Below are 27442 nucleotides of genomic sequence, written 5' to 3'. Positions count from 1 at the left end.
TCTGTTTTCTATGACCTAACCAACTTTGAATCCAGTCTACCATGACTCCATGGATCCCACGTGGCTTAACCTTCTGGATCGATATGTCTAGAGGGACCTTATTGAATGCTTTACTAAAAAGTCCATGTAGACTACACCCAGTCTACAATTATCTTCATCACCTCATCAAAAGAAATCAAGTTTGTAGGACATCACTTCCACTGCATAAAGCTATGCTGACGATCCCTGTCTATGTTTCAACCAGATGGGAGTAATTCCTATGCCTAAGAAGCTTCTCCAATAATATCCCTGCCTCTGATGCAAGGCTCTCGGACCTCCAATTTCCTTGTTTCTATTGCGCTAATTTAAAAAAAGGAACAGCATTAGCTATTCTCTGAAGAAGGGTCTCGACCTGAAACGTCACCCATTCCTTCTCTCCAGAGATGCTGCCTGTCCCGCTGAGTTATTCCTGCATTTTGTGTCTATCTTTGCTATTCTCCAGTTGTCTGGGGCTGAAAAGGATGTCTGCCAAGGCAAAGCAATCTCCTCTTTTGCCTCTCTCAGTCACCTGGGATAAATCCCATAAGACTTTGGGACATTCAAAAGATCCAACATCTCCTCCTTCCTGATATCAACATGCCCTAGAATATTAGCACATCTCTCTCTGATATCCCGCACATCATTTTACTTGGTGAAGCTGCTGCAATATCTTGATCAGATGTGAGGGGTAACGTTTTCACACAAAGGGTGGTGGGTGTATGGAACAAGCTGCCAGAGGAGGTAGTTGAGGCTGGGACTATCCCAACATTTAAGAAGCAGTTAGACAGGTACATGGATAGGACAGGTTTAGAGGATATATGGGCCAAATGCTGGCAGGTGAGACTAGTGTAGCTAGGACTTGTTGGCCGGTGTGGGCAAGTTGGGCCGAAGGGCCTGTTTCCACACTGTTTCACTCTATGACTCTAATATTGATGCAAAGTATTCATTTAGTTGCTCACCCTCTTCCTCTGGCTCCAAACATATATTCCCTCCTTAGTCCTTGAGGGGTCCTAATCTCCCCCGAGCTTGCCTCCTATTTTTACTGTATGTATAAAATGCTTTGGGATTCTCCTTAATCCTGATACAAAATATTTTCAAGTGCCTATCATATATCCTTTTCTCAAACAAGGATTACTTTAGACAGTGTTTGCCATCTCTCCCAATTATGTCCATTCCATCTCCGGTTCTTCCCTTATCCCTTGCTCACAGACCTACAATGGGAATTTGCTTGAACTCACGTTCAATCATTCACATTCAATGCATCATCTGCTATTGTTTGTGCTATCTCCAGCCACCACTGACCCTTCATTACTTCTCTGCTTTTAGCACTCTCGAAACAGTGTTATGCATGCAACATTCTGTTTCATGCTCTAACCACTCCCAATTCCTCTGCCCTTCCAAGACTAGCTTTCCTTTAATGTAAGAGAGTTACAAATCTCTCCTTCCTTAACATCTCTCTTTCAACTGCCTAGGACGGTCTCTTTTCCAAATGTAGAAGTTTTTTTCTTTCAAACTGCTCACAATATAATTTCCTGTAAATTGTTGAGTCCAAATGCTGAAGGTGTGATTATTTTGCAGAATATTCCTTTCTATGCACAAGCATAAACCTGAGCATGTTCACTTGTCAAGTTCAACATGATCATTAGCTCTCCAAAATTCCTTTGCAATTAGTTTTCAATTCTCATTTATAACTCCATCATTCGTGTTTTAACTTTTCCATTGCCATCAGTACTTTCATCAATTATATAGATGTACATTTTTATAAATTCTGATAAAAGCTGATTTGCCTCAAAGGTGACCTTTGTTTTGTACTTTACATAGATGTTGCCACACCTGCTGAGCATTTTTGTTTATACTTTGGATTTCCAGCATCTGTATCGTTTAGCTTTTTAGATTATTTGTTATTCAATCACTGCCATGAAAATCTACCCTACCCTTGACCTTGCCTTCTGTTCTATCTTCACTTTCCTCTGTGCTTTCCCCTTCTCTGTACTTGGTTGTTACATCACTGACACTTTCCTATTCCAATGAATGATCACCTAGCTGAGATATTGGCTTGGAGTTTGCTAAATTGAACTAACTTCCTGCACTCATTGCTCCAAAGTGTCTGTTTACCTTATCTGCATGTGAAAAGGGTAATCTTGCCAGCCAAATCTGTTTGGGAGCTGATCCGCAAGTCCTTGAATGGCTGCAGGGCTTCAAGCAATATAATCATTTCAAAATATACTCTCAAAACTCTAATGATACAACTTGCCCAGTTTTGTTAACTGTAAAAGCTGTTAAGAGTTTTCAATATAGAAACAAGAAATTGCAGATACTGGTCGACAAAAAAATACACAAAGTGCTGGAGTAACTCAGTAGGTCAGGCAGCATCTCCGGATTACATGAATAGGTGACATTTCAGACAGTACCCTTCTTGAGACTGATTGTGATGGTGGGGGGGGGGGGGGGGGAGCAACTGGAAGAGAGGAAGGACAGGATAAAGCCTGGCAAGTAATAGATGGATACAGGTGATGGAGGGTTTGATAGGCAGATGGTTGGACAAAAGCCAGAGATGAAAAGATAAAAGGTGTGAGACAAATGGATTGTAGGGATATAGGTGGGAGGAAAAGGCATAAATAGGTACAAGCCCAAGTGGGGCCCAGAGGAGAAAGAGAAAGGAAAGAGAGGGGGCGCTAAGAAAGGAAGGGTTTTTGGAGAATTGGAGAATTCCATGTTCATACCGTTGTGTTGTAAGCAGCATGAGGTGCTGTTCCTCCAGTTTGCATGTGGTGTCACTCTGGCAATGGACGAGGTCCAGGCCAGAAAGATCAGTATGGGAATGGGGGGGTTGAAATGATAAGCAACCGGGAGATCCAGTAGGCCTTGGCGGACCAAGTGCAAATGTTCAGTGAAAAGGTCCCAGAGTCTACGCTTGGTCTCCTCATGTACAGGGCCCCTCATCGGGAATACAGGATGCAGTAGATGAGATTAGAGGAGGTGCACATGAGAGAGGTCCATCAATAGAGATGAGGGAGGAGTATGGGGACCGGGGTCACATCTCCTGTGGTTGCGGGGGAAAGTACCTGGGGAGGGATTGGTTTGGGTGGGAAGGTGGTGAGTGAACCAAGGAGTTGTAGAGGGAGCAGTCGCTGTGGAACGAGGAAAGGGGCGGGGATGAGAAGATGTAACTGGTGGTGGGATCAAGTTGAAGGTGACGGAAATCTTGGAGAAGGGATGAGGCTTTCCATTCCAGGAGATCCGAGATGTCCTCTTTCTTAGTAAATGTAGTTTTCCCTTGCTGCCATAAGATGGATCCCTCACCTGCATCTCCTTTATGTCCCGTAGTCCTGCTCTCACTGCTCCTCTCTTCTGATGGAACAAGGATAGAGTTCCCCTGGTCCTCACCATTCACCCCACCAGCCACCTCATCCAACATATCATTCTCCGACATGCTCCCTCTGATACTCCTAGGTTCACTCATCCCTTCCCACACCACCCCTCCCCAGGTACTTTCCCCTGCAACTGCAGCAGATGTAACACCAGTCCCTATACCTCCTCCAAAATCTCCATCCAAGGACCCCCAGCAATCTGCCCAGGTCAGACAGAAGATCACGTGCACCTCTGCTAAACTCACCGACATCGGGAACATTGGGTTTCCAGAAGCACACTGTTGGGATGCATCACAACTTGATTTGGTAACAGCTCTGCCCAAGACCACTAGAAATTGCAGAGTTGTAGGTGTAGCCCAGTCTATCACACAAGATCCAGAGTTGATGAACGTGGACAGAGGGAGTCCGGGAGGAGGAGGAACGTTGGAGATAGGAAAAGGGTCATCACTGGGAGGCGGAGGCTACAGAGGAAGAGTTCTGCATGACAGGCTTGGAACTCATTGAGATGTGGGCACAGTGTTACAAAGGACGGCCTTGGCTGAGGGCAGACTGTTCAACATTGGAGAGGGGGAATCGGGGAGGATGGTAAAAACCCAAGCACCATGGAAGAAGGATGGGGGCTCAGAGGGGCGAGGGATGTACAGGGTAGTATAGGGGTGGAGGGATGGAAGAAGTGGTGTGGTTAGCATACGGGGAAGGGCAGCAAGACCCAGCTCCTCCCTCACCATCGTCCAGGGACCCTACCAGCCCTTCCAGGTGTGACAGAGGTTCTACAGATGTCTACTGCATTCAGTACTCCCACATGAAAAATGCATTTGAATAGAATTTTGGTTAGGACACATTTGAAGTATTATGTACAGTTCTGGTTGCCACGCTACAGGAAGGGTGAGGAGGCTCCAGAAAGGGTGCAGAAGAGGTTCACCAGAAGGTTGCTTGGATTCGTGTATTAGCTATAAGGAGGTCGGAAAAATGGATTGCTTTCTCTGAAGCGTTGGAGGCTGAAAAACAACCTGATCGAAGAATGTAAAATTATGTGAGGCATAGACAGGGCAGATAGTCTGATTCTTTTTTTCAGAGCAAAAATTTTAAATACTAGAGAGCATAGTTTTAAGGTGAGACGTAGAATGTTTATAGGAGTTGTGAAGGACAGGTTTTTTACACGGACCTGGAATGTCTGGAAGGTGCTGGTAGGACCTGGTAGATGCCTGGAATGCACTTCCAGGGGTGGTGGTAGAAGCAGAAATGATTGCAATGTTTAGACAGACGTGTGAAGATGCAGAGAATAGGCAGATCCACACCATGTGTAGCCAGATGGGATTAGTTTGACAGACACAGTGGGCTGAAGTGCCTGTTCCTGTGCTGTATTGTTCAACGTTCTAATAATAGTAACCCGGAAGGGCTCTTGCTTGGCTTGAAGTCTGAAATCATTTCATGATATGCATTAATTTATTGTGGTGTGCAGGAAATCTGCACTGCTCCAATTTTGATCTCTTGGGAATCACAGATTTAAAGGCTATCATTAGCGGTCATGCATGCAGATTTGAAATTCCACCTTTAAAGCTCGCTGTGCTGCTTTCCTTTTTCTTGGCTCATTAAAACCTACCTATTAGACAATGCTGATGTCATCCACACTAGTATTTCCTCATGTGGTTCAATATCAGATTTTGTTTACATTGTTTTTATGTTCAATCTACTACAGAAGTACAGGCTGTTGTCGTAGTTGTCTGCAATGATGGGTCCACATCTGAAGCAATTACTTGATATTCATCAATTATCTGAATCTGACGCAATCACTAGTCATCAATAATATAATGCCGGAAAAAAATACAATGCACAATATGGCATTAATATATTTATGTGCTCAATTTGAAGAAAATTACAGGTCTGTTTATAATTAGAAAAGTTTGTTCATCCATCAGAAATGGTTTGCTAGTATGAACCATTTTATTGATCATTTGTAATTTTTAATAAAATGTAAAAGAGGGAATAAAATTGTTTCCCACTATTTTCATTGACTTTCACATAATTAGACTTCTTCTCAACATGACCTGGTAAACTAATGAAACTTCCAACACTATTAGTAATTCGGCTCTAGTTGATTCAGGTGTTCTTAGAGAGGCTATATTTACAATTTCAGATTGTGGCTTTCAGATCCCAGTCTATCTTAAAGCAATGGCATGAGATAAGATGTTAAATATATAAAATGTAGATATGTTCTATTAATCACCACAGCACAATTCACAAAAACAATATTTAATTAATTTTGTTGACCTGGTTTAAGAAAAAAAAGGTATTCCAATAAATGACACTATACAGCTTCTCATCTATTCTTTCCCAATTCCTGCCCTTTCCTCTTTCTGTCCCACCTACTACCATCCCCTCCACATTATTTGGATCTGCGTTGTTCCACCTTGTTTTCACTTCAATACTAAATTAGATGACTGTACCGAACTGAGCTAAGAAACAACACGTTCGCTGTGTGGCTCATGCTTGAAAGAAGGAAATTAGCATTAAATACTATCAGTTAAGACCAAAGAATGATTAAAATATTGCTAAGCCAACCCTGGTCAATTCTACCCTGCAGCAATTTTTTTTATCATGAACTCAATAAATCACTGAATTTCCAACTCGTGACTGAAAATAAGGCGTTGTTATTTTAAATCTAATCTATAAAACCAATATTCTATATATTTATGATATCAATTTAATTATTTTCTTAAAATATATGATATATATTTGAATTTAACAATTTCAGGAGGGTTACATTTCAGTCTCTCATATGAGTTAATGATTTTGTTTGTTAACCCATATTTCAACATGATCATTCACGTCAGAGCACCACAACATGAAAACAAAATAGCTTTGTCTAAAAAGAACCAATGTTAAGATGAATCCAGAATACACACAGAGCCTCCTAGTAGCAATCAAGGTTGCTTTTTCATTTTCTGTCAACTCCAGCCCTCAAAGCACGTAAGCTTCTAAATATTTATAACTGCAATACTTATGAGGGTAGATAGTAATTTGCCGCAGAACCTGTCTGCAGAGATTGTAAAATGCTCTGTCACCTCGGCAGGGTAGCTTGCCTTCGAGGTTTATGATCTTACCAAGCACACAGGGGTGCTAATGAATTTGTAGCGGACATCTTTAAAATGTGGAATGCTTATAATTTTTTATTGTTTAAATTAGTATAACTCACACTTCAGACAACCCCACATTAAAAGAGAAACCACAATGATGATGGCAGTTAAAGTAACTAGAAGAGAGTACAATTTGTCACTGCCATTGTGTGCTAACACCATGCTGTGATTTCCTCATCAGCCTCTTTCCCCACGTCCTTAACTCCTTAGGGAAATGTATAAATAAAGGTGTGGACAGAACAAGATATCATATTTCTTTTCTGAAAATGAACTGAATTTAGTATTTGGGGGCTGTGGCATAGAAATCTCATACCCCACACCTTCCTTAAAGGCTGCTTTAAAAAATTCATCAACGCTACACTCCCACCTAGGGCAGATTGTTCAAAGTGACACATTGGGACATGTCGTATGTGTCAAGTACCGAAGGCTGAAGTACAAAGCGATTTCTGCAACCAGGAAAGTGTTCTCTTAAAAGAAGGTAGCCATGGCAAATTCAAACGGTCTCTTGATACTGTCAGTGAAGAGTAATGACTTGTGCTGAGCTGTATGAGAAGCTAATGTTGTGTGACCGTGCCACCCTTCTCAACCTACAACCTCTGCTGAAGCAGCTGATTCCATTTTTATTCAAAAACCTGCAATTTTGACATTTTAAATTTGAATGCCATCTACTTAAGATAAATTTTAATTAATTGTACACGTCAGTCTGAATATGATGCCACGGCACTAAATTTAACTTGGTCCAGTCAGCTAAAAGCAATTGCCACCATGAATATAATAATTTGATCGACATTTTCCTTGTGAAATAGAAACACAGATCTGAATGCATGTAATTATAATGTGCAAACTGAAGAAAATAAAAATTTCCAATGGTATTTTTTGATCATTTTTAAAACGTATTTAATTTATTACATTTCAGGGTGTAATTATGATTAGATTGAAAAATGTGAAAATATAATCGGCCAGAAAATCCATTAAAATTAATTTTGTCAATAGATGATTTTTCATTTTTAGTGTAAACCAATGGATTCACGTCAAATGTGCCATATGATTAATATGTCTGATAGGAAATAATGCTTTGCTATACTATGAGGCAACGGAATTGAATAAATTGATTGGATTTTGTTGTAAATAATACATAAAACTGACACAAAACAACTATATTTATCCTGTGTGCATAGCTGATTCAAGTGCAATACAGTTTCTGCACATTTTTAATTGCATAGTAATAAATACGTGGTCAAATAAAGCAATCATTAATCAGTTGTTTTCTTTTCAATTAAATTCAAAGAGTAAATAAGAGATAATGCAGCAGACAAGGTTTAACCTTGCTCATTTAAAGGTGTAGTTTCTCATTGTTATAATGGACAAACAAAAATTGTAATGTTTGACTAAAATTGATTTTCCAAATTCTAAAATTATATGGTGAGTCAATTATTGACCTATCTTATTTTTTGTGTAATAAATTATATAGGAAATCCTTTGTCGCGGTGAAATAATTCAACGTGACAGTAATATACTTGTATAGTTTTGTCAAATAAATGCAGAAAAGCCTATTTTTAACAGAAATCATCCTTTAGATTTCAATAATTTAAATAACCGCAAAACCATAAAATACTGAAATGTTACAAATATACACATATGCAAGTAATAGTTTTATCATTTTACATTTGTGTCACGATATGCTGCTCAGATTTTTAGCTTTACTGCAAATGTATTAATTTTGTAATGAGGTCACAAAAACTGCATACATAGGGAAACCTATGCATCATGTCACAAAGGTTCAGGAGCCAGTGCAGAGGAAAATAAACTAATTCAATCATTGTGGCATATTAAAAAGAACACCACACACAAACACTGTTAGGATTGGACAAGTAACGTCCCTGGGAAGTCTGGGACATATCCTGACAATTGAAAAATTACAGCCTGGCAGCCAATAGAACATTTTTCCAGAAAGTCTTCATAAATTAGCTAATTCAACGACAGGAAAATAAAAATTACTGCAAAAATGCAGCATTTGCAACAATAATGATACACTGTCCCTTTTTTTGCTACATTTAGATGATTTACATATTTGATAGTTAAAAACTATTAAAATCAAACAACATTATTACAGCAGCCCTAATATTGCTACCAAATTCATACTGAATTTAATTGATGCTGGTTCTCATTTTTTTTCTCCACTGCATTATAATTCTGGTGCAACTGTGCCCATCTAATAAGAATACAAACACCAAGGAGAAATATCCACTGGATTAATTACACAGTTAAAAATATTAACTCTTATGTTTGAATATGTCCTCCTCTCTGATACAAGAATTTTAAATACATTGGTCACCAACTAGCACTCTGTAATACCTGTCATTATGCGAGTTTATTTCCAATTACTTATGTAACTTTGTGCAGCTTATGCTGTTCAGAAAGCTGACGAGAAGGTTGCATATAATGCTCATACATATCATAAGTACACAGAGAATGCAGATTCGATGTCAATCATAATGCGTTCTTAATTTGATGCTTGTGCTGCCAAATTAAACTCCAATCATCCAGCTAACTCTATGCGTTAAGCAGGCATGGGAAACTCAGTGCCTTGGAGCTGGAAGAACCTGCCTAACCTATGCTATTTAAAAGATTCTTCGAAGACTAGTAGGTTGATTGTGATTGATTGGAAGCCGGGTTGGTTATGCAGGTTCATAGGTTTAAAATTTGAGAGATTGTGACTTGCAATTGAATTTCCCTTGTTGCATCTCAGCATGATGGCTCCAAGACTTCAGCCAGACAGGGAAGAGGAGCAGATGGGCCTGCAGAGTAATAGAAGAAAGCAAAAACCTCTGGCTTACCACTTTTTCAATATCAGCTCGACAGAAAAGCCTGTTTCTGAGAAGGTCCACATCTTGCAAAGAAAAACTGTGCTCTGAAATGCATGCATTATTACATTAATTTTCTTTTATGCTTGCATGCCCTTTCTTGGCTAGTGGAGGATATACAAACAATATTTCCAAATCTGCAACACACCAGACGATTCAGCTGTTGGAGACACATCATTCAAGTGTAGTAGAGTCCATCTCCTTCATCATGGGCAGAGAACAGTAGGCAGCTATTTTTGTCCCTCTACTGGTTCCATCACCCTACTACGCACACATTTTATCCACTGAATTTTCCTCCATCTAGGTTTTGACAATAAGAACTCATATGTCAGGCTGTTGTTCATCAACTACAGCACAGTGTTCAACACCATCGTCTCCTCTAAACTTGTTATCAAACTCAGGGAACTGGGTCTCAGCTATCCTAATGTAACTAGATCCTCAACTTCCTCATCGGAAGACCACAATCAGTATGGATTGGCAAAAACACTTCCTCCTCGATAACCATCAGCACAGGAGCAGCTCTGGCCAGTGTGCTCAGTCCCAAGTTCTGCTTACTCAATATTCATGACTGTGTTGCCAAACACAGTTCTATAAATTTGCTGCTGATGCCACCTTTGTTGGACAAAGAGCAGGCAATAATGAGTCAAATCTAATTGAGTGTGTCAGAAGCCCAATCTCGCTCTCAGCGTAAGCACGGTCAAGGAACAGATTGTTGACGTGAAAAAGGAAAAGCCCCAGATCCTTGATCCTGTCTTCATTGGCCGACTGGTGGTGGAGAGAGTCAGCAATTTCATGTTCCTTGGTGTGCATATCTCTGAAGGTTTGTCCTGGCCCCAGCACATTGATAGAATCATAAAAGAAGCCCATCGATACCTCTATTTCCTTCTTGAACTTCTTGACCCTCTTGAACTTCTACAGGTGTACTGATATTGGTTTGGCCACCTCGACCTTGTCAGCGTGCTCACTATAAAACCCAGGCATTATAGCCAGAGGGCAGAAGGGAGAGACTGAGAGAAGCAGCAGGAGACAACTTCCCTCTTCACGTTTATTCCTGGTTCAGGGTTTTGATCTAAACTGCCAACTGTTCCTCCCTGTCTCTACCCTCACCCTCACCCTCACCCCCAAAGATGCTGCTCAACCCACTGAGTTCTTCCAACATATTATTTATTGCATGTATGAAGGAACTACAGATGCTGGTTTAAACCAAAGATAGACACAAAAAGCTGGAGTAACTTAGCGGGTCAGGCAGCATCTCTGGAGAGAAGGAATGGGTGACGTTTCAGGTCGAGACCCTTCTTCAGACTGACGTCAGGGGAGGGAAGGATATATCGATAAGGAAGTGTGACGTATAAAAACAGGGCAAAGGGAATGGAGATCAAGGAAAATGTAGAATAGATCACTGTTCGCGGGGAGAAGGTAACAACAAAGCAAACAGAGATAAATTGTAGTCGGAGACAGTAACACTGGTCGGAGAACTGAGAAGTGGGAGGGATGGAGAGAAAGGGAAAGCAAGGGTTACTTGAAGTTAGAGAGTCAATGTTCATACCCCTGGGGTGTAAGCTGCCCAAGTGAAATATGAGGTGCTGTTCCTCCAATTTGCACTGGGCCTCATTCTGTCAGTGAAGGAGGCCCAGGACAGAAAGGTTAGTGTGGAAATGGGATGAGGAGTTAAAGTGTTTAGCAACCGGGAGATCAGGTAGGTTTAGGCGAACTGAGCGGAAGTGTTCAGCGAAACAATAGCTGAGCTAGCGCTTGGTCTCGCCGATATACAGTAGTCCACACCTGGAACAGCGGATACAGTAAATGAGGTTGGAGGAGGTGCAAGTGAACCTCTGCCTCACCTGAAAAATATTATTTTGTTGCTTCAGACTTCAGCATCTGTCGTCTCTTGTGCCTCCGGTAGGATGTCCCGCACCACGTGACAGCTTTTGGGTTCCATATTGACTTCTCAGCCCTCTCCCCAAGAGCTGGAGTCGTAGAGTAATAGAACTGTGCAGCATGGAAATAGGCCCTTCAACTCACCTTGTCCACTCTGACCAAGTTGCCATTTTGGGCTGGTCCCATTTCCCTAATTTTGGCCATAGTTATGGCTATAATATCCTAATCCCCTGATCCAATCTATAACCTAAGTTCATCCTCCTTACCTGCTAAGCCTCTAGCATTTAAATAGTTTAAACCACCATTTTTTTCATCTCTCTTTACCATACTCTTGTCTGCCCTGTCTACTAAACGTGATCTCGTTGACGGCAGTATTTAACTTCAACCTCTCATCTGTCTTCTTTCTGCTCTGGGACTCTTCCCACTGCCAATCTAGTCTAATCTGCCCACCATCCTTCCTTTATCTGGTTCTGTCGCTTTCCTTTCTTATCAAATTCTATAGTCTGGAGCCCTTTGTTGTCTCCACAGTCTCTGGCACCATCTGCCCATCCATCTCTCCTCCTCATCTGGATCTACCTAAAGATGGTCAGCACCTGCCTCACCTCTCCCCTTCACCTCTTTACCTTGCCTATCTCTCCTTTACACTCTCACTCCTGATGCAAAGTCTCGATTATCTCTTTGCCTCCACAGACACTACTTGACTTATCGACTTCCTCCAGCAACTTGTTTTTGCTGCATATTCCAGCATCTGCAGTCTCTTGTGTCTCTCTTATTTTTTGAAAATTGTTAGAATGATCCAAGAATTTTTCATTGTCACATGCATCGGGACTGAAGTAATAAAATTCATATTTGTTGCTGCATATTTGTTGCATATTTAAACACGACAAGCAACAAATAAATATGCAATAATTAAAATATCAGTTATTTCAGTTATTCCAAAGCATGCAGCACAACCTTAGTGCAAAGTCCATAATAGTCCAATGCTGAGGTAGGGATGCGATTAGGATTGTGCAGATGGTTCAAAAACCTGATGGCTAATGGGAAGAAACTGTCCTTAAACCTGAAGGTAATGTTTCTTCCCAATGGTAGCAGCGATATGAGAGCATGGCCAGGGTGGTGTGGGCCTTTGATGATATTACTGAAATGTACTCTGACCTTGTAATTCATCACATTTTCTGTAACATTGCATTCACTTCCTCGGGGCTTAACGTCTTATACTAGCTTGGCTACCTCATCCCACTGCTACCTGATTATCTGTTTAAAGCAGTTCTCCTGTGGGGACAGGATCTCTTCCTCCTCTCAACTTCACCAGTTGCATCCTCCAGAAATACAGCAGAATATCACAATGTGATTATTTGCCATCATTCATACATTTGGTACGCTACGGAAATCCCCTATGCATCCTGTGGAAGTCCCAAAACCTGTTGGCAGTGTTTATTAATACATTAGTTCAAGTTGCCAGCTAGCGTCCGCCATTCACATATTCATTTCCCTTGCCATTGTACTCTGTTGCTCGCAGTCAGAATCTATCACTTAACATACTAACTGTTAGTTCCACTATATCCCGGTCCTCGCAGACTCGCCATTAACACCTTCATTGACGTTACCTTTGCATCTTGTTGCATGGAGATCTGAGAAGTCATGAGTTTGTACAATGTAAGCGTAAAACACAATTCCTGTAATGAACATATCAATCTTCCTCACATCTGTACTTCCTCAGCTGTAATCTTTTTTTGGTGTATAAATATCCTGCTGCACTGACTTAACTTTGGAGTTGTGATCACAGCCTTTAAATGAGACACTTCTCCCCTTGTGCAAGTAAAACTCACTGTTGATGGTTAATCATAAAGAGTCCTTGAGTCTTATTAAAGTCAGTTTGAAAGTCCCACCGAGATCGCTTATTAAGGTAAGAACGGACGGAGATAGACGACCGCTCCTGTTTGTCGTCTGAAAAACCTCCCTGTGGCCACCAGTGTACCATTGTACCAAGGGGGCTTTCCACCCACTTGTCGTTTTGGCCCTCTCTCTGTCCCAACACTTGCACAGTGAATCTAACTCAAGAAATAGGCAGTATCAGCTTCCGACCTTCTTTTCACTGAACATTTGCTCTATACAGAGAAGCGCTAAAGAGACTGGGATCGGCAAAAAGCAGATCCTGAACGTTAACGCATCAGAGTTTTAAGGTAACAGAGCATGCAGGTTTGACATTCGATGTCAGGACATCAGGGATGTCCAGTACATCAGGAATGTCCAGTACATCAGGGATATCCTGTACATCAGGGATGTCTAGTACATCAGGGATGTCCAGTACATCAGGGATGTCCTGCACATCAGGGATGTCCAGTCCATCAGGGGTGCCCTGTACATCAGGGGTGTCCAGTACATCAGTGGTGTCCAGTACATCAGGGATGTCCTGCACATCAGGGGTGCCCTGTACATCAGGTATGTCCAGTACATCAGGGATGTCCTGCACATCAGGGATACCCTGTACATACAATACAATACAATACAATACAATATATCTTTATTGTCATTGTACCAAGGGGTACAATGAGATTGGGAATGCGCCTCCCATACGATGCAATAATTTAAGTAATTTAGACAACAGCAACCCAACGAAACAATTGTAACAGTTTTAGACAGGGTAAAGTGCAAGTTGATCTATGCGTTGTGACCATCCGGCTCAGCAGGACCGGTTCATATCAGCTATGGCCCTGGGGATGAAGCTGTTCCTGAGTCTGGAGGTGCGGGCGTAGAAGGCCTTGTATCGTCTGCCTGATGGAAGGAGTTCGAACAGACTGTTGCAGGGGTGTGAAGAGTCTTTGTGGATGCTGGTGGCTTTTCTGAGGCATCGTGTGTTGTAGATGCCCTCCAAGTCTGGTAGCTGTGTTCCGATGGCCCTCTGAGCTCTATGGACTACCCGCTGTAGAGCTTTCCTTTCTGCCTCCGTGCAGCTGAGGTACCACACAAGGATGCCATGCGTTAGGATGCTCTCTATGGTGCAGCGGTAGAAGGTCGTCAGCAGCTGTTGGGATCAGGCATCAGGGATGTCCTGCACATCACGGATGTCCTGCACATCAGGGATATCCTGTACATCAGGGGTGCCCTGTACATCAGGGATGTCCCGTACATCAGGGATGCACAAGGCACGTCATGGATGTGTTTTCTGTATAAAAGGGTACCCACTAAATTTAAATACGTTGTGAATTGGCATGAAATTGGATAAGATGCATGAGGGATGCATTCGGCACGTCAGGGACGTTTGTTTGCCGTATAAAAAGTAACCAAAATTGTGAATTGGCATGAAATTGGATAGAATGCTTCAGGGATGCGTCAGGGACGTTTGTTTGCTGGCTAAAAGGTACCAGTGCATCATGCTGCACAAGGCACATCAGGGACGTGTTTGCTGTAAAAACTAAAAAACGTAACTAAAGGACGTCAAGGATGTTTGCCGGCAAGAGAGTAAAAGGCAAGGGTGTATCTACGGAAAACAGCGCCTATGGCAAGCATGGAAATTGCGCTCCTGTTGCCAGCCGTCTTTCCATAAACTAGGGTACTGTCCGATTCACCTCTACCCCATTGTGGACATTGGACTTTGACTCTGGAACTGATGCTACAATGCTGAGAACTATATTCCGCACTCTGTATCTTCCCCTTTGCTCTACTTATTGTAGTTGAACTTGCCTTGATCGGATTTATGTACAGTATTACCCGATGTGTTTGGATAGCATGAGAAAGAGTTTTTCCTGTCCCCCCGTGACAAGAGTAAACCTAAACCTAAATCGAAAAGTGGTGGAGGGAGTGGACAGCAGCGGCAGAGATCATGGTCCGTAGTCAAAATGGATCATCGGAGAATGAAAACATGTGATAGAGGAAATGACGGTTGGTGGGCGAGGAGTGTCAACAGGCGGCAAAGGAGAGAGGAATTTGGTCACATTAGCAAATGGCCGAAGAAAACTGTGGGCTGAACCGCAGGAAATGATGGGACATGTCAGAGAAGAGCGTAGCAAGACCTCGAGGGAACGGGGACTGGGTCGTAGTTGAGATGGTTTCTGACTCTTTTGTACTGTGGTATCCGTTTGCACATAATGCAAGAAGGGATAATGGGATCGGATAATAGCGCCGATTGGACTCAGGCCGAAAGGGAGAGTTAAGTCATGTGGTAGCAGCCTGTGGGATTAGACAGTAGATGAAGAGACTGCAGCTGGTCGAATGGAATCAGCCAAGAACTGATTTTTGGAAGCAGTACGCCGATCACTTTTAGAGATTGAGTCGGAATCAGAAATGCCATAATACTCTTGTGGCTATGGTAATCTTGGAGTCTGCAATATTTTGGCGGGACTCATTAGTTTGAATAATTGTACAATTGTACAAGTTGAAGGCATTCCACTAAATTGAAGGAGGTTTTCTGGCCATCCCAGTGCTTCTCACTCATGATAATCAAAGACAGATCACACATCTGAAGAAAATTCTTTTTTCACTATCCGAGGATGGCTAGTCTAACTTTAATAGAAACTGCTCTGTGGCGCCCCCTTCAAGAGGCACCCAGGGCACGTGCCATAGCTGCCATACCCTAGATATGCCACTGGTAAAAGGTGCCTATTAGGATTTTGAGTTAAAGTAGTACATAGATAAGTTTAAGATAATTAGTTGTATAAGGCCTCAGTTTAGAGTGGCGACAAACATAAACTGAGAATTCCATTTGAGAATGGTCTCAAATCTTAAGAGTATAAGGATACGTTTAAGGTAATTAGTCGATTGTCTAAGGGTAAGTTCTGTTTTAGTCGAGATCTGAGAAAATTAGGTTTAAAGTGATGTTAATAAGGTTTAAAGCTCTAAGTTGATAAGGTTTAAAGCTCTAAGTTGATAAGGTTTAAAGTGATAAGTTAAGATTTAGTCGAGATTCAGGAAAATTAGGTTTAAAGTAATAAGTTGATAAGATCTCAATTCATGGTGGCAAACAACGTAAATTGAACTGAACTATTAAAGTTTAAACTTACTGGGTAAAATTGTTTACTGTTTAGAGTTTTGTTTAAAATTATTTACTGTTTACATTCTTGTTTAAAATTGTTTATTGTTTGGAATCTTGTTTAAAATTGTTTACTGCTTAAGAGTCTTAAATGTATGCATGTTTCTGGGTCGAGACCTTTCTTAAGTATGTGTTGTATGTATGAACAAAGTATGAACGTGTCTTTTGCCGCATCAAATTCTTATGGGTTTGAATGATTTCCTTGAGGTGTGTATGACTGTGTTTTAAGCATTGTTTTAAGTGTGTGGATATCTGAGAGATTCAGCATATTGCATGAGGCGTGGCAACTTGTGAGTGAATTTTGATTTGTATGTAAGGAAGTTAAAAAAAAAGATATGAAGCAAGTGAGTTGAAAGATTGTTACGTTTTAATGGGACAATTCTGGGAGAATGGTGAATTAAACCTACCGCCCAGAAAAATAGGATGTCACTGAATGATTTTGCTCCTCTGTAGGAAATATATTTGTAGAGTCTCTTGTGCTTTAAAAGGTAGTGCCTCTTGAAGAAGTTGTGCAAGTTGTGTGGGGGTGAAGCCACACACAGATCTTTTCCTTTGTTCTTTGGATATGTTTTTCATATCATATCATATCATATCATATCATATCATATCATATCATATATATACAGCCGGAAACAGGCCTTTTCGGCCCTCCAAGTCCGTGCCGCCCAGCGATCCCCGTACATTAACACTATCCTACACCCACTAGGGACAATTTTTTTTTAACATTTAACCAGCCAATTAACCTACATACCTGTACGTCTTTGGAGTGTGGGAGGAAACCGAAGATCTCGGAGAAAACCCACGCAGGTCACGGGGAGAACGTACAAACTCCTTACAGTGCAGCACCCGTAGTCAGGATCGAACCTGAGTCTCCGGCGCTGCATTCGCTGTAAAGCAGCAACTCTACCGCTGCGCTACCTATGTGAAATTTAACTCTTTGTCCTTTGTTTTCTCTTAATATAAAAGTTTTAACAAAGGAGAGATGCAAACATGCAGTTTGTCTTGTCTTATCTGTGTTTTAAGTTTGTTTTCTTCCTATTTACTTTGAACTGATTTCACAGAGATACCGTAATTCCACAGTGGCCATGTGGAATCCTGGTTTATGTGTCAGAAGTGTGGGTATCTCTATTCTGGATACGAGATGCCAACATTTCGGAAAGAAATTGGGATTTGGTGGAATGTTGACAAATCCTTTGTCAGTGCGCAGTTTGGGAGAAATGTTGTCCTTGATCTATTTATATATGGCTTGAAGGGATGGGTTGCTCTTGGTTTGATCTGCCAACTCTTTCTCCGAGACCAACAAACAAGGCAAAAATAACCTAAAACAAAACAAAACAAACATTGCATGTGTTTACAGTATGATCCTTTCAACATGCATTTGAAAGTGAAAGAAGAGTATCAGCGTATAGTTAGGACTCACTAAGATTTAAGTTAGTCTTGAAGATGTGAATACAAGATGCAGTGAGATGCTTCTTGTTTCCTTTTGTGAATTGGGTAATTGATTGACCAAATGGTTTAATATTAAGCAGCAACATAATTCAGATTGTTACAGTTTCAGAACATTTTATTGATGTCATGTTTGGGAAAGAACACAAATCATCTTCAATTTGTAGGGGTATTACCACATGTCAATAAGGAGCTAAAAAAAAGCCTTGACCAAATTAGGACCATTGCCCTATGTCGCAACTAAATACTTTGGGTATGGAAGTCCCCTAAGCGGATGGCTAAGAGAATAAATAGTTAATTTGCAGTGAAGGTTAAGTGATGGTGTATATCAAATTGTATTAGTAGAAAAGTACCATGTGGGAGACAACATCTCTTGCTTGCCTGTCCACCTGTTTCAGATTTCAAAAAATTATTTTTAATGGTTTTGAAATTAAATAATCTATCATCCTGTTAGTTTGTTGGTTTGTCAGTTTGCTTGATCCCGAAATACAGCCAAAACGGTACACGATAGTGCAACAATTTTAGGCCCACCTTACTCACCATTGTCCTGGGGTGGGCTGGAGGAAGTTTCATTCAAATTGGTGTTATATTTTTAAAGTTATTGACATTTTAAAGTTTAAAAATCACCTCTCCATTTACCCTGGCCGTCAGTCGAGTTCGATGTCACAATGGGACCCAGCCGAGTGACGGGAGTTGCGGCCAATGAGGATGGAGGGGGGTACGATGGCCACCGGGGGCGGGACCCGCCAGAGTGATGGGAGTGGCGGCCAAAGAGGTGGGAGGGGGGGAGGCAGCTTAGCCGTTGAGCTGAAACTTTAATAAATGCGCTCCCCACCATCCCCCGCCGGGAGGACCGACATCTGTGCAAGGGACTACAGATTGGCCAACGTTTCCACTGCAGCTACCACCCTCACTCAGTCTGCAGGACTTGTTGAACGGTACGATGGAATGGTCAAGAATAAACTTGCACAAATGTGTGCAGAAACTGGTCTGAAATGGGATGATGCCCTGCCCTTAGTTTCAAAATGACCGGTCTGTCTCCTCATGAGGATTTGCTGGGCTGCCCGCAGTGCCTTCCTTTTTCTGCACTTTCTATGGTGAAACAGGCGGACATTCACCAGAGGAATGAGGATATGCTCAGCTACGGTATTGATCTAACCAGATGCATTTCCAGCTTTCATTCTCAGGTGAAAGAGGCACAGATTGACCCAGCAGACGGGAGGTGCCACTCTTTGGAACCTGGCGATTTCATTCACATCAAGCTGTCAAGCGTAAAACCAACCTGCACCCCTGCTTTGAGGGACCCTTCCAAGTACTTTTGACTACGAATACAGCGGTCAAAGTCAAAGTCAAAGAATGTCCTACGTGGATGCACGTGTCAAACTGCAAAAGGCCGCGCATACCAGTAACATAACCACATGGAGGAGACCTTGTCTCTTGCCATTGTATTGATGCAGGTCGCTCCCAAACTAAACCTTCTTACACAGGACGCATACTTATGCCAAGACTATTAACAAATCTGCATGCTGGGTTTGTTGCTGCCCTGATCTGACGTTGCTGCACTCAGACAGCTACTACCCTTGTCACCACAGGACCAACAGTGATGCTGGTGCAAACACCCCACCCTGGAAGGGCTATTCAGAAGGAGTTTCTCAGGCTCCCCATAGTGGCCGAATCAGCTTGGTATGTTGTCCTAAAGGACAAAAAGGAAGGAGTGTTGAAGTCCCAAAAACTGTTGGAGGTATTTATTAATACATTAGTTCAAGTTGCCAGCTAGTGTCTGCCATTAAAATATTCATTTCCCTTGCCTTTGTACTCTGTTGCTCGCAGAGTCCAAAAGACGCCTGTCAGTATCTATCACTTAACGTACTAACTGTTAGTGCCACTATATCCTGGCAGGCAGCCTATCCTACATCCTGGCATATATCCTACATTCTGGCAGGCAGGTTTGCTAGTGCTACACGGGTGGGTTTAAACTAAAAAGGTGGGGGGTGGAGTCTACAACGTGGACGTGTATCCGTGCAGCTAAAGGGAAAAAGCGTTTAGGAAAGGCCACGTTTAAACTAACAGGGCAGGGGGGTGGGACCCAAAGCAAGGAAACAGAGTGCCAGAAAAGGAGGACAGAAGCAAAAGGTAGAAGCGAGATAAGAAAAACTAACCTGAAAGCTTTGTGCTCTAATGCGAGGAGCATTCGAAATAAGGTGGATGAATTGAACGCGCAAACAATATAAAGATTGTCACACCCAAGCATTTCTAAATCCCAGTTATGTATAATTATTTAAACCCCATTTCAGCTCTGGTGACGATATTGAATTTCAATGTCAGGTTTTCCATTAGATACTATCATCAAATCTATTTTGTTCAATTAAGGTTCTATAATTGATCATAAACTACAGAATGCTTATTTTAATGAGAAATAAATTAAATTCATCACAAAATAGCATAAACAGCATTAAAACATTAGAAAAATAGCAATTCATCCAGATTTGGATTTGGGATTAAAAAAACACTGAAACTCATATGTCCAATCCTCTTTCTTTATTTGAATTCCCCAACCCTAAACTTGATTAAATTACAAATGGGATTTACCCACCACTGCTTTCAATTTATATATAAATGTGGTTCAATTTAGTAGATCCTACTGCAAATAGCCTTTAAAGGTACATTTTAAAATGGAAAATGTAACCTTGTGTCCTTGACTCCAGCAAATCTTTCTAAAACATATAAATTCAGAAAGAGACTCTTTTGTATTTTATGGCAAGAAATGATCCTTTCAGCAACTTAGCTCCAAAATAACCCAGTGCAGTACAGCTATGCAGGTATATTCAGCTATATGTAATAGAAGGCAACAGCTGAAATAAATTACTTGGATGAAATTTGGCAGCATGATAGATAATTGGTGAAAAATAGAATTGCATTGAACCACTGATCATTCCGACTTCAGTGGCAGCAAAAAAATAAGTGTATAGTCAATTCGATATTTTCATCTTATTGTGGTTTGTTCAACATGTCGGTGGTATGTAGAATTAAGTATAAAAGCATTTTGACTTAACTTGTCTTTACTTAATAATATTTAACCCAAAGTGGAAATATGAGCCAACATGTCTAATCCTTTTCCTTTGTTTTTTCATATTGTTTATATAGTTCTAATACCAGGAAGAAAATATTCTGCTAGGTAAATCAGCCTATATTTCTTCAAATCTTTACTTTTCTTAATAAAAAAATGCTCCCTGAGCTTAAACAGATTATGTGGATGACAGGGTGTAATTCCAATGGTTCTGTGTGCTGGCAGATCTCCTCCCTCGGCAGTTCTTCAGCCAACGAAAGGGTTCTCAGGGATTTTCCTGCCTTTCGGTGTCAATTGCTTGAAAATTATAGGCAGACACAAAATGCTGGAGTAACTCAGTGGGACAAGCAGCATCTCTGGAGAGAAGGAATGGGTGACCTTTCGGGTTAGAAACATAGAAACATAGAAAATAGGTGCAGGAGTAGGCCATTCGGCCCTTCGAGCCTGCACCGCCATTCAATATGATCATGGCTGATCATTCAGCTCAGTAGCCTGTACCTGCCTTCTCTCCATACCCCCTGATCCCTTTAGCAAAAAGGGCCACATCTAACTCCCTCTTAAATATAGCCAATGAACTGGCCTCAACTACCTTCTGTGGCAGATAATTCCACAGACTCACCACTCTCTGTGTGAAGAAATGTTTTCTCATCTCGGTCCTAAAAGACTTCCCCCCTATCCTTAAGCTGTGACCCCTGGTTCTGGACTCCCCCAACATCGGGAACAATTTTCCCGCATCTAGCCTCTCCAACCCCTTAAGAATTTTATATGTTTCTATAAGATCCCCCCTCAGTCTTCTAAATTCCAGCGAGTACAAGCCCAGTCTAACTAGTCTTTCCTCATATGTAAGTCCCGCCATCCCAGGGATCAATCTGGTGAACCTTCTCTGTACTCCCTCAGACCTGGATGAGAAACTGAGTTAACCTCACAGATGGAGTCAGAAACTGAAGTCGAAAGAAGGGTCTTGACTCAAAATGTCACCTATCCGTGTCCTCCTGGGGTGTTGTTTGACCCGCTGGGTTACTCCAGTACTTTGTTTTTTTGCTCGAGATTCCAACATCTGCAGTTCCACATCTCTCCATTTTTTTCTGCCAGAACCTGGATTTTCTGTTTTTAACTTTAGATTTCCAAAGTCTGCACTTTTTCTGCTTTTATCCTGAGTTTTAACTGTGCTGGATCTTGTTTTGAAAAATACAAGATTTTTGTAATAGAAACAAAAAGACACAAATTGCTAGAGCAACTCAGTGGGTCAAGCAGCACCTCTGGAGAACATGGATAGGTGATGTTTCAGGTCGGGACCCTTCATTAGACTGGGACCCTTCATCAGATTTAAGAGATGTTCCACTTACCTCACTATTGCTCCTCTGATGTCCATGCTCGCGTGTTGTCCCCAAATGATTTCTTCTTTATAAGCTCCTCCATACATTTCTAAGTCACTACCTTTCTTTTTTTTTAATGTTTTTACACCATGACCCGTTAGCCACGATCATAGAAAGGGCCCTCTCCAATCACTTTTGTGTACCATTCATCTCCTTTTGATCTCTCCTCCTTCTTTGCTTTTAAAATAAAACTCTACCTCTTAATGGAGTTAACCTACAAATAGACTGTTCAACTCCTTTGTTATTTCTTATTCCACAAGATTTGATTCTTTGATATAATTGATCAGCTCTTTATCTCCCCGGCTCAATTGCTGCCCTTTATTTCCAATAAAATGTTTTTTTCTTTTATCCTGGTTGCACTCTCTGGTATTCCTTCACGTCAAAAAGAGCATACATGGTCTATAAATGACTCAACTTGTTAACAGCAGATCTGTCTGCTCTAAAGCAAATGCTATGTTCTTTCTGAACTTACCATTATTCCTTTCATTCTCACTTCCAAACGCTAACAGCATTGCAGACTTCTTTGTAAATGATATCAAAAGAATCCATAAACATTCAATATACATTGATTATTTATAGTGTGAAGTCGAGGATTAAGTCATTATATAAATATTAAAGCCAGATGTGAATGGCAGATGATGTTATTGACTTTAAGTTTTAGGCGGTGGGAGAGAGGAGGATGATGGCAAAGCTATCATCACCGCTGGACAACGACTCCCAACCCCTGCAGGACACTCATTGCACAGAGCAGCTCCTTCAGTGACAGACTCCTTCACCCCAAGTGTGTGAAGGAGAGATATTGAAGGTCCTTCCTTCCTGCTGCCGTCAGACTGCACAATCAGCACTGCTCCCAGCAGACCAGTAAATAAAGATAATTACCGTTATTTTTTTTTTTAATGAACGCTTATTTATTTTTGCTATCCACTTTGCTGCTGTAACCCTGCAAATTTTCCCGTTGTGGGACGAATAAAGGATTATTATTATTATTATTATTATTATTTTGCTTGATTTTTGTTAACCAAACATATGAAGGAAATCTTTTGTTCACCAGCTAAAGCACCTGTCCAAGCTCCTCACTGCTCTCACCATGTTCTCTGCATCTATTTCGAGTTTCTTTGTTTTCCTCTTTCATTACCCCTTTGGGCACTTACCATGCTATTGTCACCTATCGACACTCCAATTTCCTAAAGCACTACCATCCTATGCCATGTAAATTACCTCCTCTCCTTCTGCACTGCCTGCTGACTTTCCAAAACAAAAGTATCAATCACCCCATTAAAAAAATTGCTCAGTTAATCTGTTTTTGCAAAAGACATTACATGGTGTAGAACAAATAGAAACTTCCACAGATTTAACTCAATGGTTCAACCTAAGTTTCTGCAGTCTTCTACTCTGCCTTGCATTGATGGGTCATTAAATTATTTGACCATTGGAATGGATTATTGAAGCAGCTCAGAAGTTTGGTGGTGAGCATACGTTTGGGAGATCTGATTATTACCACGTTGCTTTGAAGTTTAACCATAAAGTGCCAGTAATCTCTGCAGATTATTGGCACTATGTTATGGTTAAACTTCAAAGGTATTTCTTTGGTTGTGAAGTGCTTTGGGATATTCTGGTGTTATGTATTGTTGGCTCTTTCTATCTATCTACGATGAAATGTCCCTTATATGCCATTATAACTCCAGGGGTGCCGCTGAGAAGTCGAGGCCGGAGCCTCGCAGGTCGGAGCCCAGGTCTTGCGAGTCGGAGCCTCGCAGGTCAGAGGTGGAGTATCGCTGGTCGAAGACACGGAGACGTCCTGAGAGGACCCGACGGCGATACTGGAGAGGTTGGTGCGGCGGTCGATGATGGCGCCGACGGACAGATGAGGATGGACGCGTGGAAGTGAGGACGCCGCTGCTGGGGTAAGGAACAAAGGAGGATCTGGCCTGGGAGGACCACCGTGAAGGAGGGGGAAGAACAACGGACAAAGGCGGACCCGGCGTGGGGAGACCGCCGTGAGGGGGGGGGGGGGGAACAAAGGGGGACTCGGCGCGGGGGTACTTTGTACTTTGTAACTTTGTAAGTGCCCTTTATGGATGACTATTTGCGTACCTTGGGTATGCAATTTCACTGTGACTTGTCTCATGTGACAATAAAGTATTCAATTCAATTCAAGATTTAACCATGTCAATGAGTGCTCTTTTGGTTGGTGTCCAATCCTCTATACTCCATACATTTCAACTCGTCCTAAATTAGGTGTTTGTTACTGATAATCTGTTACTTCTATCCTTGGTCATTTAATAACCCTTCAATTTTATATTCTCCTTTTGTTTTAATTGCTTCATATAAACATAGAAAACAGGTGCAGAAGTAGGCCATTTGGTTCTTCGAGCCAGCACCGCCATTCAATGTGATCATGGTTGATCATCCAAAATCAGTACCTCGTTCCTGCTTTCTCCCCATATCCCTTGATTCTGTTAGCCCGAAGAGCTATATATAACTCTCTCTTGAATACATCCAGTGAATTGGCCTTCTGCGGCAGGGAATTCCACAGATTTACAACTCTCTGGGTGAAAACGTTTTTCCTCATCTTAGTCCTAAATGGCCAATCCCGTATTCTTAAACTGTGAACCCTGGTTCTGGACTCCCCCAAAATCGGGAAAATTTTTCTTGCATTTAGCTTGTCGAATCCCTTAAGAATTTTCTATATCTTTCTATAAGATCCCTTCGCATCCTTCTAAATTCCAGTGAATATAAGCCGAGTCGATCCATTCTTTCATCATATGTCAGTCCCGCCATTCCGGAAATTAACCTAGTGAACCTACGCTGCACTCCTTCAATAGGAATAATGTCCTTCCTCAAATTAGGAGACTAAAACTGCATACAATATTCCAGGTGTGGTCTCACCAGGGCCCTGTACAACTGCAATGGGACCTCCTTGCTCCTCTTGCTATGAAGACCAATATGCCATTTGCTTTCTTCATTGCCTGCTCTACCTGCATGCTTACTTTCAGTGACTAATGTACAAGGACACCCAAAACTCGTTGCACCTCCCCTTTTCCTAATCTGACACCATTCAGATAATAATCTGCCTTCTTGTTCTTGCCACTAAAGTGGATAACCTCACATTTATCCACATTATACTGCATCTTCCATGCATCTGCCCACTCACCCAACCTATCCAAGTCACCCTGCAGCCTCATAGCATCCCCTCGCAGCTCACACTGCCACCCAGCTTTATGTCATCCTCAAACTTGGAGATGTTACATTTAATTCCTTCATCTAAATGGTCAATATACATTGTAAACTACTGGGGTCCCAGCACCGAGTCTTGCGGCACCCCACTAGTCGCTGCCTGCCATTCTGAAAAGGGCTTGTTAATTCCTACTCTTTCTTTCCTGTCTGCCAAACAGTTCTCTATCCATGTCAATACCCTACCCGCAACACCATGTGATCTAATTTTGCACACAAATTCATGACGATGTCCCTTTAGAATAGATAGATAGATAGATAGATAGATAGATAGATAGATAGATAGATAGATAGATAGATAGATAGATAGATAGATAGATAGATAGATAGATAGATAGATAGATAGATAGATAGATAGATAGATAGATAGATAGATAGATAGATAGATAGATAGATAGATAGATAGATAGATAGATAGATAGATAGATAGATAGATAGATAGATAGATAGATAGATAGATAGATAGATAGATAGATAGATAGATAGATAGATAGATAGATAGATAGATAGATAGATAGATAGATAGATAGATAGATAGATAGATAGATAGATAGATAGATAGATAGATAGATAGATAGATAGATAGATAGATAGATAGATAGATAGATAGATAGATAGATAGATAGATAGATAGATAGATAGATAGATAGATAGATAGATAGATAGATAGATAGATAGATAGATAGATAGATAGATAGATAGATAGATAGATAGATAGATAGATAGATAGATAGATAGATAGATAGATAGATAGATAGATAGATAGATAGATAGATAGATAGATAGATAGATAGATAGATAGATAGATAGATAGATTAGATAGATAGATAGATAGATAGATAGATAGATAGATAGATAGATAGATGTTGACTTGCCAAGTAAACAGGTTATTGATCACCCATTTCCCTTTGGAACTCAATACCAACTAGAAAGAAAGCTGACAGCAGAGCATGTAATCCCACATCTTTTAAATGTTTCACAGACAATAAAGAACTTTTAAAATATAATCTTTGCAAGCACATCACCAGCCAATCTACAATATCAAAATGATAATGATCAGATAATGGGCCAGATGGCCTGAGCTTCCTGCCTTTGTACTTCTTTGTAACATTCATCAGGGACGCCATTTGATGAACATACAAATTAGCTGCAGATGATTGGTTGGCTCCCAAAGCAAACCACCATTTAATAAAATCTTTATTGTTCTGATTGTAACTTCAACTCTACCATCCCATCTATCTGCAGTAACCTTTCAACTGCTTGCTCTTAAAGTATCTATTTACCTCTGGCTTGAAAATGTACAAAGACTTTGTTTCCCCCACCCTTTGAGGAAAAGAGTTCCCAAGACACACGAGTCTCTGAGATGAAAATATTCCGTCTTACATTTGCAAACCATTTTATTTTTAGGCAATGATTCCTTTTTCTCCCACAAGTGGGAGTATCTTCTTTACGTTCATGACAGAATCTTGTGTTTCACTCTTCTAAACACCAGTGGATGCAAGGCAAGCCTGTTGAAACTTTCCACAGAGAGCAACTCACTCATTCCAGGTATTAGCCCAGTAAACCTCCTCTGAAATGTTTCCAACTCATTAATACTCTTCCATAAATATGGACATCAAAAATATACAGATGTATAAGAGTCCACATCTTGAGCAACGGATAAAGTAGATGAGGTTGGAGGAGGTGCAAGTGTACCTCTGCCTAACCTGAAAGGACTGTTGGGGTCCCTGGACAGTCGAGGGAGGAGGTATAGGGACAGGTGGAGTATCTCATGAGACCAAACGTAGACTGGACTCTTATACTGTACATCGGCTTTACCAAACGTGGACTGGGCGATCGTTTCACTGAACATCATCGTGTAGTCTGCCTAGATCTACCTGATCTCCTGCTGCTAAACACTTTAATTCCCCATCTCATTCCCACACTGATCCTTCTGTCCTGGGCCTCCATTGTCAGAGTGAGGCTAAATACAAATTGGAGGAACAGCATCTCATATTCTGTTTGGGCAGCTTACAGCCCAGG

At 41.3% G+C, this 27442-nt stretch overlaps 1 protein-coding gene across 1 annotated transcript in view; it reads right to left on the bottom strand.

Annotated features, from left to right (window-relative positions):
* The window catches only part of pmfbp1 (polyamine modulated factor 1 binding protein 1), a 549552-nt gene that overhangs the window by 356966 nt on the left and 165144 nt on the right, over positions 1-27442 (bottom strand). The window lies entirely within an intron of this gene.

The sequence above is a fragment of the Rhinoraja longicauda genome, chromosome 6 (genome assembly GCF_053455715.1).
Source record: "Rhinoraja longicauda isolate Sanriku21f chromosome 6, sRhiLon1.1, whole genome shotgun sequence".
Lineage (NCBI taxonomy): Eukaryota > Metazoa > Chordata > Chondrichthyes > Rajiformes > Arhynchobatidae > Rhinoraja > Rhinoraja longicauda.
This window is presented reverse-complemented; position numbering and strand designations above follow the sequence as displayed.